This window comes from Salvelinus fontinalis, chromosome 23, assembly GCF_029448725.1.
Source record: "Salvelinus fontinalis isolate EN_2023a chromosome 23, ASM2944872v1, whole genome shotgun sequence".
Taxonomy (NCBI): Eukaryota; Metazoa; Chordata; class Actinopteri; order Salmoniformes; family Salmonidae; genus Salvelinus; species Salvelinus fontinalis.
The window spans coordinates 506846-524525 of record NC_074687.1 but is presented as its reverse complement, the minus strand read 5'-3'; the positions used below and the strand labels follow the sequence as shown (position 1 = coordinate 524525).

At 51.8% G+C, this 17680-nt stretch overlaps 1 protein-coding gene across 2 annotated transcripts in view; it reads right to left on the bottom strand.

The window, feature by feature from the left end:
• Positions 1–17680, bottom strand: part of LOC129820673 (hyccin 2-like) — a 154358-nt gene that overhangs the window by 91445 nt on the left and 45233 nt on the right. For both annotated transcript variants that reach the window (XM_055877511.1, XM_055877512.1), the window contains exon 2: positions 13262–13345. The gene's annotated coding sequence lies outside the window, so the exon portion shown is untranslated. The remainder of the gene's footprint in view (positions 1–13261; positions 13346–17680) is intronic.

Here is a 17680-nt window from a genome sequence, read left to right as displayed (position 1 = left end):
ATTTAACCACCACCCCAGAACATCTAACCACCAGCCCCAGAACATCTAACCACCACCCCAGAACATCTAACCACCACCCACAGAACATCTAACCACCACCCCCAGAACATTTAACCACCACCCCCCGAACATCTAACCACCACCCCCCGAACATCTAACCACCACCCACGAACATCTAACCACCACCCCCAGAACATTTCCCAGAACATCTAAGCACCACCCCCAGAACATCTAAGCGCCACCCCCAGAACATCTAAGCGCCACCCCCAGAACATCTAACCGCCACCCCCAGAACATCTAACCACCACCCCCAGAACATCTAACCACCACCCCCAGAACATCTAACCACCAGTCCCAGAACATCTAACCACCACCCCCAGAACATCTAACCACCACCCCCAGAACATCTAACCACCACCCCCAGAACATCTAACCACCACCCCAGAACATTTAACCACCACCCCAGAACATTTAACCACCACCCCAGAACATTTAACCACCACCCCAGAACATCTAACCACCAGCCCCAGAACATCTAACCACCACCCCAGAACATCTAACCACCACCCCAGAACATCTAACCACCACCCCAGAACATCTAACCACCACCCCCAGAACATTTCCCAGAACATCTAACCACCACCCCCAGAACATCTAACCACCACCCCCAGAACATCTAACCACCACCCCAGAACATCTAACCACCACCCCCAGAACATCTAACCACCACCCCCAGAACATCTAACCACCACCCCCAGAACATCTAACCACCACCCCCAGAACATCTAACCACCACCCCCAGAACATCTAACCACCACCCCCAGAACATCTAACCACCACCCCCAGAACATCTAACCACCACCCCCAGAACATCTAACCACCACCCCAGAACATCTAACCACCACCCCAGAACATCTAACCACCACCCCAGAACATCTAACCACCACCCCAGAACATCTAACCACCACCCCAGAACATCTAACCACCACCCCAGAACATCTAACCACCACCCCAGAACATCTAACCACCACCCCAGAACATCTAACCACCACCCCCAGAACATCTAACCACCACCCCCAGAAAATCTAACCACCACCCCAGAACATCTAACCACCACCCCAGAACATCTAACCACCAGCCCCAGAACATCTAACCACCACCCCAGAACATCTAACCACCACCCCAGAACATCTAACCACCACCCCAGAACATCTAACCACCACCCCCAGAACATTTCCCAGAACATCTAACCACCACCCCAAAACATCTAACCACCACCCCCAGAACATCTAACCACCACCCACGAACATCTAACCACCACCCCAGAACATTTCCCTGAACATCTAAGCACCACCCCCAGAACATCTAAGCACCACCCCCAGAACATCTAAGCACCACCCCCAGAACATCTAAGCGCCACCCCCAGAACATCTAAGCACCACCCCCAGAACATTTCCCAGAACATCTAACGACCACCCCCGGAACATCTAACCACCACCCCCAGAACATCTAACCACCACCCCCAGAACATCTAACCACCACCCCCAGAACATCTAACCACCACCCGCAGAACATCTAACCACCACCCGCAGAACATCTAACCACCACCCGCAGAACATCTAACCACCACCCGCAGAACATCTAACCACCACCCGCAGAACATCTAACCACCACACGCAGAACATCTAACCACCACCCCCAGAACATCTAACCACCACCCCCAGAACATCTAAGCACCACCCCCAGAACATCTAAGCACCACCCCCAGAACATCTAACCACCACCCCCAGAACATCTAACCACCACCCCCAGAACATCTAACCACCACCCCCAGAACATCTAACCACCACCCCCAGAACATCTAACCACCACCCCCAGAACATCTAACCACCACCCCCAGAACATCTAACCACCACCCCCAGAACATCTAACCACCACCCCAGAACATCTAACCACCACCCCCAGAACATCTAACCACAACCCCCAGAACATCTAACCACCACCCCCAGAACATCTAACCACCACCCCCAGAACATCTAACCACCACCCCCAGAACATCTAACCACCACCCCAGAACATCTAACCACCAGCCCCAGAACATCTAACCACCACCCCCAGAACATCTAACCACCACCCCAGAACATCTAACCACCACCCCAGAACATTTCCCAGAACATTTCCCAGAACATCTAACCACCAGCCCCAGAACATCTAACCACCACCCCCAGAACATCTAACCACCACCCCAGAACATCTAACCACCACCCCAGAACATTTAACCACCACCCCAGAACATCTAACCACCAGCCCCAGAACATTTAACCACCACCCCAGAACATCTAACCACCAACCCAGAACATTTAACCACCACCCCAGAACATCTAACCACCACCCCAGAACATTTCCCAGAACATTTCCCAGAACATCTAACCACCAGCCCCAGAACATCTAACCACCACCCCCAGAACATCTAACCACCACCCCAGAACATCTAACCACCACCCCAGAACATTTAACCACCACCCCAGAACATCTAACCACCAGCCCCAGAACATTTAACCACCACCCCAGAACATCTAACCACCAACCCAGAACATTTAACCACCACCCCAGAACATCTAACCACCACCCCAGAACATCTAACCACCAGCCCCAGAACATCTAACCACCAGCCCCAGAACATCGAACCACCACCCCAGCACATCTAGCCACCACCCCAGAACATCTAACCACCACCCCAGAACATCTAACCACCACCCCAGAACATCTAACCACCACCCCAGAACATCTACCCACCACCCCCAGAACATCTAACCACCACCCCCAGAACATCTAACCACCACCCCAGAACATCTAACCACCACCCCCAGAACATCTTACCAACACCCCCAGAACATTTCCCAGAACATCTAACCACCACCCCCCGAACATTTAACCACCAACCCCCGAACATCTAACCACCACCCCCCGAACATCTAACCACCACCCCCCGAACATCTAACCACCACCCCCCGAACATCTAACCACCACCCCAGCACATTTCCCAGAACATCTAACCACCACCCCAGAACATCTAACCACCACCCCCAGAACATTTCCCAGAACATCTAACCACCACCCCAAAACATCTAACCACCACCCACGAACATCTAACCACCACCCACGAACATCTAACCACCACCCCAGAACATTTCCCAGAACATCTAAGCACCACCCCCAGAACATCTAAGCATCACCCCCAGAACATCTAACCACCACCCCCAGAACATCTAACCACCACCCCCAGAACATCTAAGCACCACCCCCAGAACATCTAAGCACCACCCCCAGAACATTTCCCAGAACATCTAACCACTACCCCAGAACATCTAACCACCACCCCCAGAACATCTAACCACCACCCCAGAACATTTCCCAGAACATCTAACCACCACCCCCAAAACATCTAAGCACCACCCCAAAACATCTAAGCACCACCCCAAAACAGCAAAGCACCACCCCAAAACAGCAAAGCACCACCCCAAAACAGCAAAGCACCATCCCAAAACAGCAAAGCACCATCCCAAAACAGCAAAGCACCACCCCAAAACAGCAAAGCACCACCCCAAAACAGCAAAGCACCACCCCAAAACAGCAAAGCACCACCCCAAAACAGCTAAGCACCACCCCAAAACAGCTAAGCACCACCCCAAAACAGCTAAGCACCACCCCAAAACAGCTAAGCACCACCCCAACAGCTAAGCACCACCCCAAAACAGCTAAGCACCACCCCAAAACAGCTAAGCACCACCCCAAAACATCTAAGCACCACCCCAAAACATCTAAGCACCACCCCAAAACATCTAAGCACCACCCCAAAACATCTAAGCACCACCCCAAAACATCTAAGCACCACCCCAAAACATCTAAGCACCACCCCAAAACATCTAAGCACCACCCCAAAACATCTAAGCACCACCCCAAAACATCTAAGCACCACCCCAAAACATCTAAGCACCACCCCAAAACATCTAAGCACCACCCCAAAACATCTAAGCACCACCCCAAAACATCTAAGCACCACCGCAAAACATCTAAGCACCACCCCAAAACATCTAAGCACCACCCCAAAACATCTAAGCACCACCCCAAAACATCTAAGCACCACCCCAAAACATCTAAGCACCACCCCAAAACATCTAAGCACCACCCCAAAACATCTAAGCACCACCCCAAAACATCTAAGCACCACCCCAAAACATCTAAGCACCACCCCCAAAACATCTAAGCACCACCCCTAAAACATCTATGCATCACCCCCAAAACATCTAAGCACCACCCCTAAAACAACTATGCACCACCCCCAAAACATCTAAGCACCACCCCCAAAACATCTAAGCACCACCCCCAGAACATTTCCCAGAACATCTAACCACCACCCCCAGAACATTTCCCAGAACATCTAACCACCACCCCTAGAACATCTAACCACCACCCCTAGAACATCTAACCACCACCCCTAGAACATCTAACCACCACCCCTAGAACATCTAACCACCAGCCCCAGAACATCTAACCACCAGCCCCAGAACATCTAACCACCAGCCCCAGAACATCTAACCACCAGCCCCAGAACATCTAACCACCAGCCCCAGAACATCTAACCACCAGCCCCAGAACATCTAACCACCAGCCCCAGAACATCTAACCACCAGCCCCAGAACATCTAACCACCAGCCCCAGAACATCTAACCACCAGCCCCAGAACATCTAACCACCAGCCCCAGAACATCTAACCACCAGCCCCAGAACATCTAACCACCAGCCCCAGAACATCTAACCACCAGCCCCAGAACATCTAACCACCAGCCCCAGAACATCTAACCACCAGCCCCAGAACATCTAACCACCAGCCCCAGAACATCTAACCACCACCCCAGAACATCTAACCACCACCCCAGAACATCTAACCACCACCCCAGAACATCTAACCACCACCCCCAGAACATTTCCCAGAACATCTAACCACCACCCCCCGAACATCTAACCACCACCCCCGAACATCTAACCACCACCCACGAACATCTAACCACCACCCCCAGAACATTTCCCAGAACATCTAACCACCACCCCCCGAACATCTAACCACCACCCCCGAACATCTAACCACCACCCACGAACATCTAACCACCAATCCAGAACATTTCCCAGAACATCTAACCACCACCCCAGAACATCTAACCACCACCCCCAGAACATCTAACCACCACCCCAGAACATCTAACCACCACCCCAGAACATTTAACCACCACCCCAGAACATTTAACCACCACCCCAGAACATCTAACCACCACCCCCAGAACATCTAACCACCACCCCAGAACATCTAACCACCAGCCCCAGAACATCTAACCACCACCCCAGAACATCTAACCACCACCCCAGAACATCTAACCACCACCCCAGAACATCTAACCACCACCCCCAGAACATCTAACCACCACCCCCAGAACATCTAACCACCACCCCCCGAACATCTAACCACCACCCACGAACATCTAACCACCACCCCCAGAACATTTCCCAGAACATCTAAGCACCACCCCCAGAACATCTAAGCGCCACCCCCAGAACATCTAAGCGCCACCCCCAGAACATCTAAGCGCCACCCCCAGAACATCTAAGCGCCACCCCCAGAACATTTCCCAGAACATCTAACCACCAGCCCCGGAACATCTAACCACCAGCCCCAGAACATCTAACCACCAGCCCCAGAACATCTAACCACCAGCCCCAGAACATCTAACCACCAGCCCCAGAACATCTAACCACCAGCCCCAGAACATCTAACCACCAGCCCCAGAACATCTAACCACCAGCCCCAGAACATCTAACCACCAGCCCCAGAACATCTAACCACCAGCCCCAGAACATCTAACCACCAGCCCCAGAACATCTAACCACCAGCCCCAGAACATCTAACCACCAGCCCCAGAACATCTAACCACCAGCCCCAGAACATCTAACCACCAGCCCCAGAACATCTAACCACCAGCCCCAGAACATCTAACCACCAGCCCCAGAACATCTAACCACCAGCCCCAGAACATCTAACCACCAGCCCCAGAACATCTAACCACCAGCCCCAGAACATCTAACCACCAGCCCCAGAACATCTAACCACCAGCCCCAGAACATCTAACCACCACCCCAGAACATCTAACCACCACCCCAGAACATTTAACCACCACCCCAGAACATCTAACCACCACCCCAGAACATCTAACCACCACCCCAGAACATCTAACCACCACCCCCAGAAAATCTAACCACCACCCCAGAACATCTAACCACCAGCCCCAGAACATCTAACCACCACCCCAGAACATCTAACCACCACCCCAGAACATCTAACCACCACCCCCCGAACATCTAACCACCACCCCCCGAACATCTAACCACCACCCCCCGAACATCTAACCACCACCCACGAACATCTAACCACCACCCCAGAACATTTCCCAGAACATCTAAGCACCACCCCCAGAACATCTAAGCGCCACCCCCAGAACATCTAAGCGCCACCCCCAGAACATCTAAGCGCCACCCCAGAACATCTAACCACCACCCCCAGAACATCTAACCACCACCCCCAGAACATCTAACCACCAGTCCCAGAACATCTAACCACCACCCCCAGAACATCTAACCACCACCCCAGAACATTTAACCACCACCCCAGAACATTTAACCACCACCCCAGAACATTTAACCACCACCCCAGAACATTTAACCACCACCCCAGAACATCTAACCACCACCCCAGAACATCTAACCACCACCCCAGAACATCTAACCACCAGCCCCAGAACATCTAACCACCACCCCAGAACATCTAACCACCACCCCAGAACATTTAACCACCACCCCAGAACATCTAACCACCAGCCCCAGAACATCTAACCACCACCCCAGAACATCTAACCACCACCCCAGAACATCTAACCACCACCCCAGAACATCTAACCACCACCCCAGAACATCTAACCACCACCCCCAGAACATTTCCCAGAACATCTAACCACCACCCCCAGAACATCTAACCACCACCCTCAGAACATCTAACCACCACCCTCAGAACATCTAACCACCACCCTCAGAACATCTAACCACCACCCTCAGAACATCTAACCACCACCCTCAGAACATCTAACCACCACCCTCAGAACATCTAACCACCACCCCCAGAACATTTAACCACCACCCCAGAACATCTAACCACCACCCCAGAACATTTAACCACCACCCCAGAACATCTAACCACCACCCCCAGAACATCTAACCACCACCCCAGAACATCTAACCACCACCCCAGAACATCTAACCACCACCCCAGAACATTTCCCAGAAATTCTAACCACCACCCCAGAACATCTAACCACCACCCCCAGAAAATCTAACCACCACCCCCAGAAAATCTAACCACCACCCCCAGAAAATCTAACCACCACCCCAGAACATTTAACCACCACCCCAGAACATCTAACCACCACCCCAGAACATTTCCCAGAAATTCTAACCACCACCCCAGAACATCTAACCACCACCCCCAGAAAATCTAACCACCACCCCCAGAAAATCTAACCACCACCCCCAGAACATCTAACAACCAGCCCCAGAACATCTAACCACCAGCCCCAGAACATCTAACCACCAGCCCCAGAACATCTAACCACCAGCCCCAGTACATCTAACCACCACCCCAGAACATCTACCCACCACCCCAGAACATCTACCCACCACCCCAGAACATCTACCCACCACATCTACCCACCACCCCAGAACATCTACCCACCACCCCAGAACATCTACCCACCACCCCCAGAACATCTTACCACCACCACCAGAACATTTCCCAGAACATCTAACCACCACCCCCCAAACATCTAACCACCACCCCAGAACATCTAACCACCACCCCCAGAACATCTAACCACCACCCCCAGAACATCTAACCAACACCCCAGAACATTTCCCAGAACATCTAACCAACACCCCCAAAACATCTAAGCACCACCCCAAAACAGCTAAGCACCACCCCCAGAACAGCTAAGCACCACCCCCAGAACAGCTAAGCACCACCCCAAAACAGCTAAGCACCACCCCAAAACAGCTAAGCACCACCCCAAAACAGCTAAGCACCACCCCAAAACAGCTAAGCACCACCCCAAAACAGCTAAGCACCACCCCAAAACAGCTAAGCACCACCCCAAAACAGCTAAGCACCACCCCAAAACAGCTAAGCACCACCCCAAAACAGCTAAGCACCACCCCAAAACAGCTAAGCACCACCCCAAAACAGCTAAGCACCACCCCAAAACAGCTAAGCACCACCCCAAAACAGCTAAGCACCACCCCAAAACAGCTAAGCACCACCCCAAAACAGCTAAGCACCACCCCAAAACAGCTAAGCACCACCCCAAAACAGCTAAGCACCACCCCAAAACATCTAAGCACCACCCCAAAACATCTAAGCACCACCCCAAAACATCTAAGCACCACCCCCAGAACATTCCCCAGAACATCTAACCACCACCCCCAAAACATCTAACCACCACCCCAGAACATCTAACCACCACCCCCAGAACATCTTACCACCACCCCCAGAACATCTAACCACCACCCCCAGAACATCTAGCCACCACCCCCAGAACATCTAACCACCACCCCCAGAACATCTAACCACCACACCAGAACATCTAACCACCAGCCCCAGAACATCTAACCACCACCCCCCGAACATCTACCCAACACCCCAGAACATCTAACCACCACCCCAGAACATCTAACCACCACCCCCCGAACATCTAACCACCACCCCCCGAACATCTAACCACCACCCCCCGAACATCTAACCACCACCCCCCGAACATCTAACCACCACCCCAGAACATCTAACCACCACCCCCCGAACATCTAACCACCACCCCAGAACATTTCCCAGAACATCTAACCACCACCCCAGAACATCTAACCACCACCCCAGAACATCTAACCACCACCCCCAGAACATCTAACCACCACCCCCAGAACATCTAACCACCACCCCCAGAACATCTAACCACCACCCCAGAACATCTAACCACCACCCCCAGAACATTTCCCAGAACATCTAACCACCACCCCCCGAACATCTAACCACCACCCCCGAACATCTAACCACCACCCCCGAACATCTAACCACCACCCCCCGAACATCTAACCACCACCCCAGAACATTTCCCAGAACATCTAACCACCACCCCAGAACATTTCCCAGAACATCTAACCACCACCCCAGAACATTTCCCAGAACATCTAACCACCACCCCAGAACATCTAACCACCACCCCCAAAACATCTAAGCACCACCCCCAGAACATCTAAGCACCACCCCCAGAACATCTAAGCACCACCCCCCGAACATCTAAGCACCACCCCCCGAACATCTAACCACCACCCACGAACATCTAACCACCACCCCAGAACATTTCCCAGAACATCTAAGCACCACCCCCAGAACATCTAAGCACCACCCCCAGAACATCTAAGCACCACCCCCAGAACATCTAAGCACCACCCCCAGAACATCTAAGCACCACCCCCAGAACATCTAAGCACCACCCCAAAACATCTAAGCACCACCCCAAAACATCTAACCACCACCCCCAGAACATCTAACCACCACCCCCAGAACATCTAACCACCACCCCCAGAACATCTAACCACCACCCCAGAACATCTAACCACCACCCCCAGAACATCTAACCACCACCCCCAGAACATCTAACCACCACCCCCAGGACATCTAACCACCACCCCCAGAACATCTAACCACCACCCCCAGAACATCTAACCACCACCCCCAGAACATCTAACCACCACCCCCAGAACATCTAACCACCACCCCCAGAACATCTAACCACCACCCCCAGAACATCTAACCACCACCCCCAGAACATCTAACCACCACCCCCAGAACATCTAACCACCACCCCCAGAATATCTAACCACCACCCCAGAATATCTAACCACCACCCTCAGAACATCTAACCACCACCCTCAGAACATCTAACCACCACCCCAGAACATCTAGCCACCACCCCAGAACATCTAGCCACCACCCCCAGAACATCTAGCCACCACCCCCAGAACATCTAACCACCACCCCAGAACATCTAACCACCACCCCAGAACATCTTACCACCACCCCAGAACATTTAACCACCACCCCAGAACATCTAACCACCACCCCAGAACATCTAACCACCACCCCAGAACATTTCCCAGAACATCTAACCACCACCCCCCAAACATCTAACCACCACCCCCCGAACATTTCCCAGAACATCTAACCACCACCCCCAAAACAGCTAAGCACCACCCCCAAAACAGCTAAGCACCACCCCCAAAACAGCTAAGCACCACCCCAAAACAGCTAAGCACCCCCCCAAAACATCTAAGCACCCCCCCAAAACATCTAACCACCCCCCCAAAACATCTAACCACCCCCCCAAAACATCTAACCACCCCCCCAAAACATCTAACCACCCCCCCAAAACATCTAACCACCCCCCCCAGAACATCTAAGCACCACCCTCAGAACATCTAACCACCAGCCCCAGAACATCTAACCACCACCCCAGAACATCTAACCACCACCCCAGAACATCTAACCACCACCCCAGAACATCTAACCACCACCCCCAGAACATCTAACCACCACCCCAGAACATCTAACCACCACCCCCAGAACATCTAACCACCACCCCCAGAACATCTAACCACCACCCCCAGAACATCTAACCACCACCCCAGAACATCTAACCACCACCCCCAGAACATCTAACCACCACCCCCAGAACATCTAACCACCAGCCCCAGAACATCTAACCACCACCCCAAAACATCTAACCACCACCCCCAGAACATCTAACCACCACCCCCAGAATATCTAACCACCACCCCCCGAACATCTAACCACCAGCCCCAGAACATCTAACCACCACCCCAAAACATCTAACCACCACCCCAAAACATCTAACCACCACCCCCAAAACATCTAACCACCACCCCCAGAACATCTAACCACCAACCCCAGAACATCTAACCACCACCCCCAGAACATCTAAGCACCACCCCAGAACATCTAACCACCACCCCCAGAACATCTAACCACCACCCACAGAACATCTAACCACCAGCCCCAGAACATCTAACCACCATCCCCAGAACATCTAACCACCAGCCCCAGAACATCTAAACACCACCCCAGAACATTTCACAGAACATTTAACCACCACCCCCAGAACATTTCCCAGAACATCTAACCGCCACCCCAGAACATTTCCCAAAACATCTCATTCGATTTCCAGGTAATGTATAAATGCAACAAAAATATAAAATTCAACATGAAAAATTGCTAGTCCCATGTTTCATGAGCTGAAATATCACAGAAATGTTCCATATAGCCACAAAAAAAAGTATCTTTCAAATTTGGTGCACAAATAAGATAATCCATACACCTGACAGGTGTGGCATATCAAGCTGCTGATTAAACAGCATCATTACACAGGTGCACCTTGTGCTGGGGACAACACAATGCCACAGATGTCTCAAGTTGAGGGAGTGTGCAATTAGACATTCCTGCAGTCATCATTCTATCAGAGCTGTTGCCAGATAATAGAATTTTAATTTCTCTACCATATGGAGCATCCAACGTCGTTTTAGAGAATATGACAGTATGTCCAACATGCCTCACAACCGCAGACCACATGCAACCACGCCAGCCCAGGACCTTTACATTAGGCTTCTTCACATGGGTTAGCCCTAACCCTAACCCATCCACGCCAGCCCAGGACCTTCACATGGGTTAGCCCTAACCCTAACCCTACCACGCCAGCCCAGGACCTTCATATTAGGCTTCTTCACATGGGTTAGCCCTAGCCCTAACCCCAACACTAACCACGCCAGCCCAGGACCTTCACATTAGGCTTCTTCACATGGGTTAGCCCTAGCCCTAACACTAACACTAACCACGCCAGCCCAGGACCTTCACATTAGGCTTCTTCACATGGGTTAGCCCTAGCCCTAACCCCAACACTAACCACGCCAGCCCAGGACCTTCACATTAGGCTTCTTCACATGGGTTAGCCCTAACCCAACCACGCCAGCCCAGGACCTTCACATTAGGCTTCTTCACATGGGTTAGCCCTAACCCAACCACGCCAGCCCAGGACCTTCACATTAGGCTTCTTCACATGGGTTAGCCCTAACCCAACCACGCCAGCCCAGGACCTTCACATGGGTTAGCCCTAACCCTAACCCAACCACGCCAGCCCAGGATTTTCACATTAGGCTTCTTCACATGGGTTAGCCCTAACCCTAACCCTAATCCAACCACGCCAGCCCAGGACCTTCACATTAGGCTTCTTCACATGGGTTAGCCCTAACCCTAACCCTAATCCAACCACGCCAGCCCAGGACCTTCACATTAGGCTTCTTCACATGGGTTAGCCCTAACCCTAATCCAACCACGCCAACCCAGGACCTTCACATTAGGCTTCTTCACATGGGTTAGCCCTAACCCAACCACGCCAGCCCAGGACCTTCACATTAGGCTTCTTCACATGGGTTAGCCCTAACCCTAACCCTAATCCAACCACGCCAGCCCAGGACCTTCACATTAGGCTTCTTCACATGGGTTAGCCCTAACCACCCCACGCCAGCCCAGGACCTTCACATTAGGCTTCTTCACATGGGTTAGCCCTAACCACCCCACGCCAGCCCAGGACCTTCACATTAGGCTTCTTCACATGGGTTAGCCCTAACCCAACCCCGCCTGGGCCCTCCGTTTCCAATGTTTCAAGTTCTTTGCAGACGGGATAGATAAGTTTAATTTCAATTATAATAACATCTTCGTATCTCAAAATATAGGCGATTTTGTTAAAACACATGGGGTGTGGTGTGTCTGGTCAATTTTTAAACATGTATTTTTCCAATCGATTAATCGAAAGAACAGCCCACTCTAGGTCGACAAAGACTTTAAAAAATTGGGTCGGGGACAGCCCTAGTGCCCCCTACTGAGGCTACGGGACAGTGAAGAAATCTGTACAACATAAGCCCCCAAAACAGACTAACAGAGAAAGATCATTGGACACATGACCCAGACACTAAGTTTTTTTTTTTTTTTACTGAGTGGAGTGAGAAAAACATCAGTCTGGCCCTTCACCCCTGACCTCACCTCACTCTTCCAGAGTTCAGACGTCCACCAGGTGAAAAAGCTGGGTGCCCGTGATGTCACTCATCTGTCGCTTCGCTCAGTCACCTAGAAAAGGAGAGAAAAATCATTCAGGTTGGTTGGTATTGAGGGGATCTATGGTGTAAATGGATGCCAGTTCTGGTCTAGTAAAGCTACATTACATTACATTTACATTTAAGTCATTTAGCAGACGCTCTTATCCAGAGCGACTTACAAATTGGTGCATTCACCTTATGACATCCAGTGGAACAGCCACTTTACAATAGTGCATCTAGATCTTTTAAGGGGGGGGGGGGGGGGGGGGGGGGGGCAGAAGGATTGCTTTATCCTAGGTATTCCTTGAAGAGGTGGGGTTTCAGGTGTCTCCGGAAGGTGGTGATTGACTCCGCTGTCCTGGCGTCGTGAGGGAGTTTGTTCCACCATTGGGGTGCCAGAGCAGCGAACAGTTTTGACTGGGCTGAGCGGGAACTGTACTTCCTCAGTGGTAGGGAGGCGAGCAGGCCAGAGGTGGATGAACGCAGTGCCCTTGTTTGGGTGTAGGGCCTGATCAGAGCCTGAAGGTACTGAGGTGCCGTTCCCCTCACAGCTCCGTAGGCAAGCACCATGGTCTTGTAGCGGATGCGAGCTTCAACTGGAAGCCAGTGGAGAGAGCGGAGGAGCGGGGTGACGTGAGAGAACTTGGGAAGGTTGAACACCAGCCGGGCTGCGGCGTTCTGGATGAGTTGTAGGGGTTTAATGGCACAGGCAGGGAGCCCAGCCAACAGCGAGTTGCAGTAATCCAGACGGGAGATGACAAGTGCCTGGATTAGGACCTGCGCCGCTTCCTGTGTGAGGCAGGGTCGTACTCTGCGGATGTTGTAGAGCATGAACCTACAGGAACGGGCCACCGCCTTGATGTTGGTGGAGAACGACAGGGTGTTGTCCAGGATCACGCCAAGGTTCTTAGCGCTCTGGGAGGAGGACACAATGGAGTTGTCAACCGTGATGGCGAGATCATGGAACGGACAGTCCTTCCCCGGGAGGAAGAGCAGCTCCGTCTTGCCGAGGTTCAGCTTGAGGTGGTGATCCGTCATCCACACTGATATGTCTGCCAGACATGCAGAGATGCGATTCGCCACCTGGTCATCAGAAGGGGGAAAGGAGAAGATTAATTGTGTGTCGTCTGCATAGCAATGATAGGAGAGACCATGTGAGGTTATGACAGAGCCAAGTGACTTGGTGTATAGCGAGAATAGGAGAGGGCCTAGAACAGAGCCCTGGGGGACACCAGTGGTGAGAGCGCGTGGTGAGGAGACAGATTCTCGCCACGCCACCTGGTAGGAGCGACCTGTCAGGTAGGACGCAATCCAAGCGTGGGCCGCGCCGGAGATGCCCAACTCGGAGAGGGTGGAGAGGAGGATCTGATGGTTCACAGTATCGAAGGCAGCCGATAGGTCTAGAAGGATGAGAGCAGAGGAGAGAGAGTTAGCTTTAGCAGTGCGGAGCGCCTCCGTGATACAGAGAAGAGCAGTCTCAGTTGAGTGACTAGTCTTGAAACCTGACTGATTTGGATCAAGAAGGTCATTCTGAGAGAGATAGCAGGAGAGCTGGCCAAGGACGGCACGTTCAAGAGTTTTGGAGAGAAAAGAAAGAAGGGATACTGGTCTGTAGTTGTTGACATCGGAGGGATCGAGTGTAGGTTTTTTCAGAAGGGGTGCAACTCTCGCTCTCTTGAAGACGGAAGGGACGTAGCCAGCGGTCAAGGATGAGTTGATGAGCGAGGTGAGGTAAGGTAGAAGGTCTCCGGAAATGGTCTGGAGGAGAGAGGAGGGGATAGGGTCAAGCGGGCAGGTTGTTGGGCGGCCGGCCGTCACAAGACGCGAGATTTCATCTGGAGAGAGAGGGGAGAAAGAGGTCAAAGCACAGGGTTGGGCAGTGTGAGCAGAACCAGCGGTGTCGTTTGACTTAGCAAACGAGGATCGGATGTCGTCGACCTTCTTTTCAAAATGGTTGACGAAGTCGTCTGCAGAGAGGGAGGAGGGGGGGGGAGGGGGAGGAGGATTCAGGAGGGAGGAGAAGGTGGCAAAGAGCTTCCTAGGGTTAGAGGCAGATGCTTGGAATTTAGAGTGGTAGAAAGTGGCTTTAGCAGCAGAGACAGAAGAGGAAAATGTAGAGAGGAGGGAGTGAAAGGATGCCAGGTCCGCAGGGAGGCGAGTTTTCCTCCATTTCCGCTCGGCTGCCCGGAGCCCTGTTCTGTGAGCTCGCAATGAGTCGTCGAGCCACGGAGCGGGAGGGGAGGACCGAGCCGGCCTGGAGGATAGGGGACATAGAGAGTCAAAGGATGCAGAAAGGGAGGAGAGGAGGGTTGAGGAGGCAGAATCAGGAGATAGGTTGGAGAAGGTTTGGGCAGAGGGAAGAGATGATAGGATGGAAGAGGAGAGAGTAGCGGGGGAGAGAGAGCGGAGGTTGGGACGGCGCGATACCATCCGAGTAGGGGCAGTGTGGGAAGTGTTGGATGAGAGCGAGAGGGAAAAGGATACAAGGTAGTGGTCGGAGACTTGGAGGGGAGTTGCAATGAGGTTAGTGGAAGAACAGCATCTAGTAAAGATGAGGTCAAGCGTATTGCCAGCCTTGTGAGTAGGGGGGGAAGGTGAGAGGGTGAGGTCAAAAGAGGAGAGGAGTGGGAAGAAGGAGGCAGAGAGGAATGAGTCAAAGGTAGACATGGGGAGGTTAAAGTCACCCAGAACTGTGAGAGGTGAGCCGTCCTCAGGAAAGGAGCTTATCAAGGCATCAAGCTCATTGATGAACTCTCCAAGGGAACCTGGAGGGCGATAAATGATAAGGATGTTAAGCTTGAAAGGGCTGGTAACTGTGACAGCATGGAATTCAAAGGAGGCGATAGACAGATGGGTAAGGGGAGAAAGAGAGAATGACCACTTGGGAGAGATGAGGATCCCGGTGCCACCACCCCGCTGACCAGAAGGTCTCGGGGTGTGCGAGAACACATGGGCAGACGAAGAGAGAGCAGTAGGAGTAGCAGTGTTATCTGTGGTGAGCCATGTTTCCGTCAGTGCCAGGAAGTCGAGGGACTGGAGGGACGCATAGGCTGAGATGAGCTCTGCCTTGTTGGCCGCAGATCGGCAGTTCCAGAGGCCACCGGAGACCTGGAACTCCACGTGGGTCGTGCGGGCTGGGACCACCAGGTTAGGGTGGGCGCGGCCACGCGGTGTGAAGCGTTTGTATGGTCTGTGCAGAGAGGAGAGAACAGGGATAGACAGACACATGGTTGACAGGCTACAGAAGAGGCTACGCTAATGCAATGGAGATTAGAATGACAAGTGGGCTACACGTCTCGAATGTTCAGAAAGTTAAGCTTACGTTGCAAAAAGATAAAAATAAAATACAAGATCTTATTGACTAAAATGATATAGTACTGCTGGCTGGTGAAGTAGCCTGGCTAGCAGTGGCTACGTTGTTGAAAGTGAAGCTGGCTAGGTAACCTCGACAATTTCACTAAATTTCTCTAAACTACACAATTATCATGGATACAAGGACAGCAAAGACAACTAGCTAACACTACGCTAATCAAGTCGTCCCGTTGTAGTGTAAGTTTCTACAGTGCTGCTATTCGGTAGAAGTTGGCTAGCTAGCAGTGTTGGCTAGGTAGGAGGACGGCAGCGCGGCAGGCGAAAAATAGCTGGCTAGCTAACCGATAATTACTCAAAGCTACACAATTATCTTAGATAAAAAGATAGCAAAGAAAACTATGTAGCTAGCTAACACTACACAAGTCAAGTCGTTCCGTTGTAATGTAATCGTTTCTACCGTGCTGCTAATCGGTGGCTAGCTGGCTAGTTAGCAGGGTTGACTACGTTACGTTACGTTAGGGCGAGAATACCTGGCTAGCGAACCTCAGCGAACCTTGATAACTACACAAGTATCACCGATACAAAGACGGCTATGGAGCCAGCTAAGTAGCTAGCTAAGATCGAACAAATACAAATCAAAGATAGCAAAGACAACTGTGTAGTCAGCCAACACTACACTGATCAAGTCGTTCCGTTGTAATGCACTCGTTTCTACAATGCTGCTATTCGGTGGCAAGCTGGCTAGCTAGCAGTGTTTGCTACGTTGCGTTACGTTAGGGCGAAAATAGCTGGCTGGCGAACCTCAATAACTACACAATTATGCTAGTTAACATCGTTATCAGGAAGTATTCCAAAAGCATGGACATGTGCTGCCACTTCATTAGGGTTGGGATACAAATGATAACTATCACCCCATTTCAAGACTACCTTGTTAAGCTGAGATTCTTCAATCCTTGGTTAATGTACAACTTCATTCTTTTAAGTCTGTCAATTGTACTTTTAATATTAACCAATCAGGGTTTAGGCCTGGGCATAGTACTACCACAGCAACCAC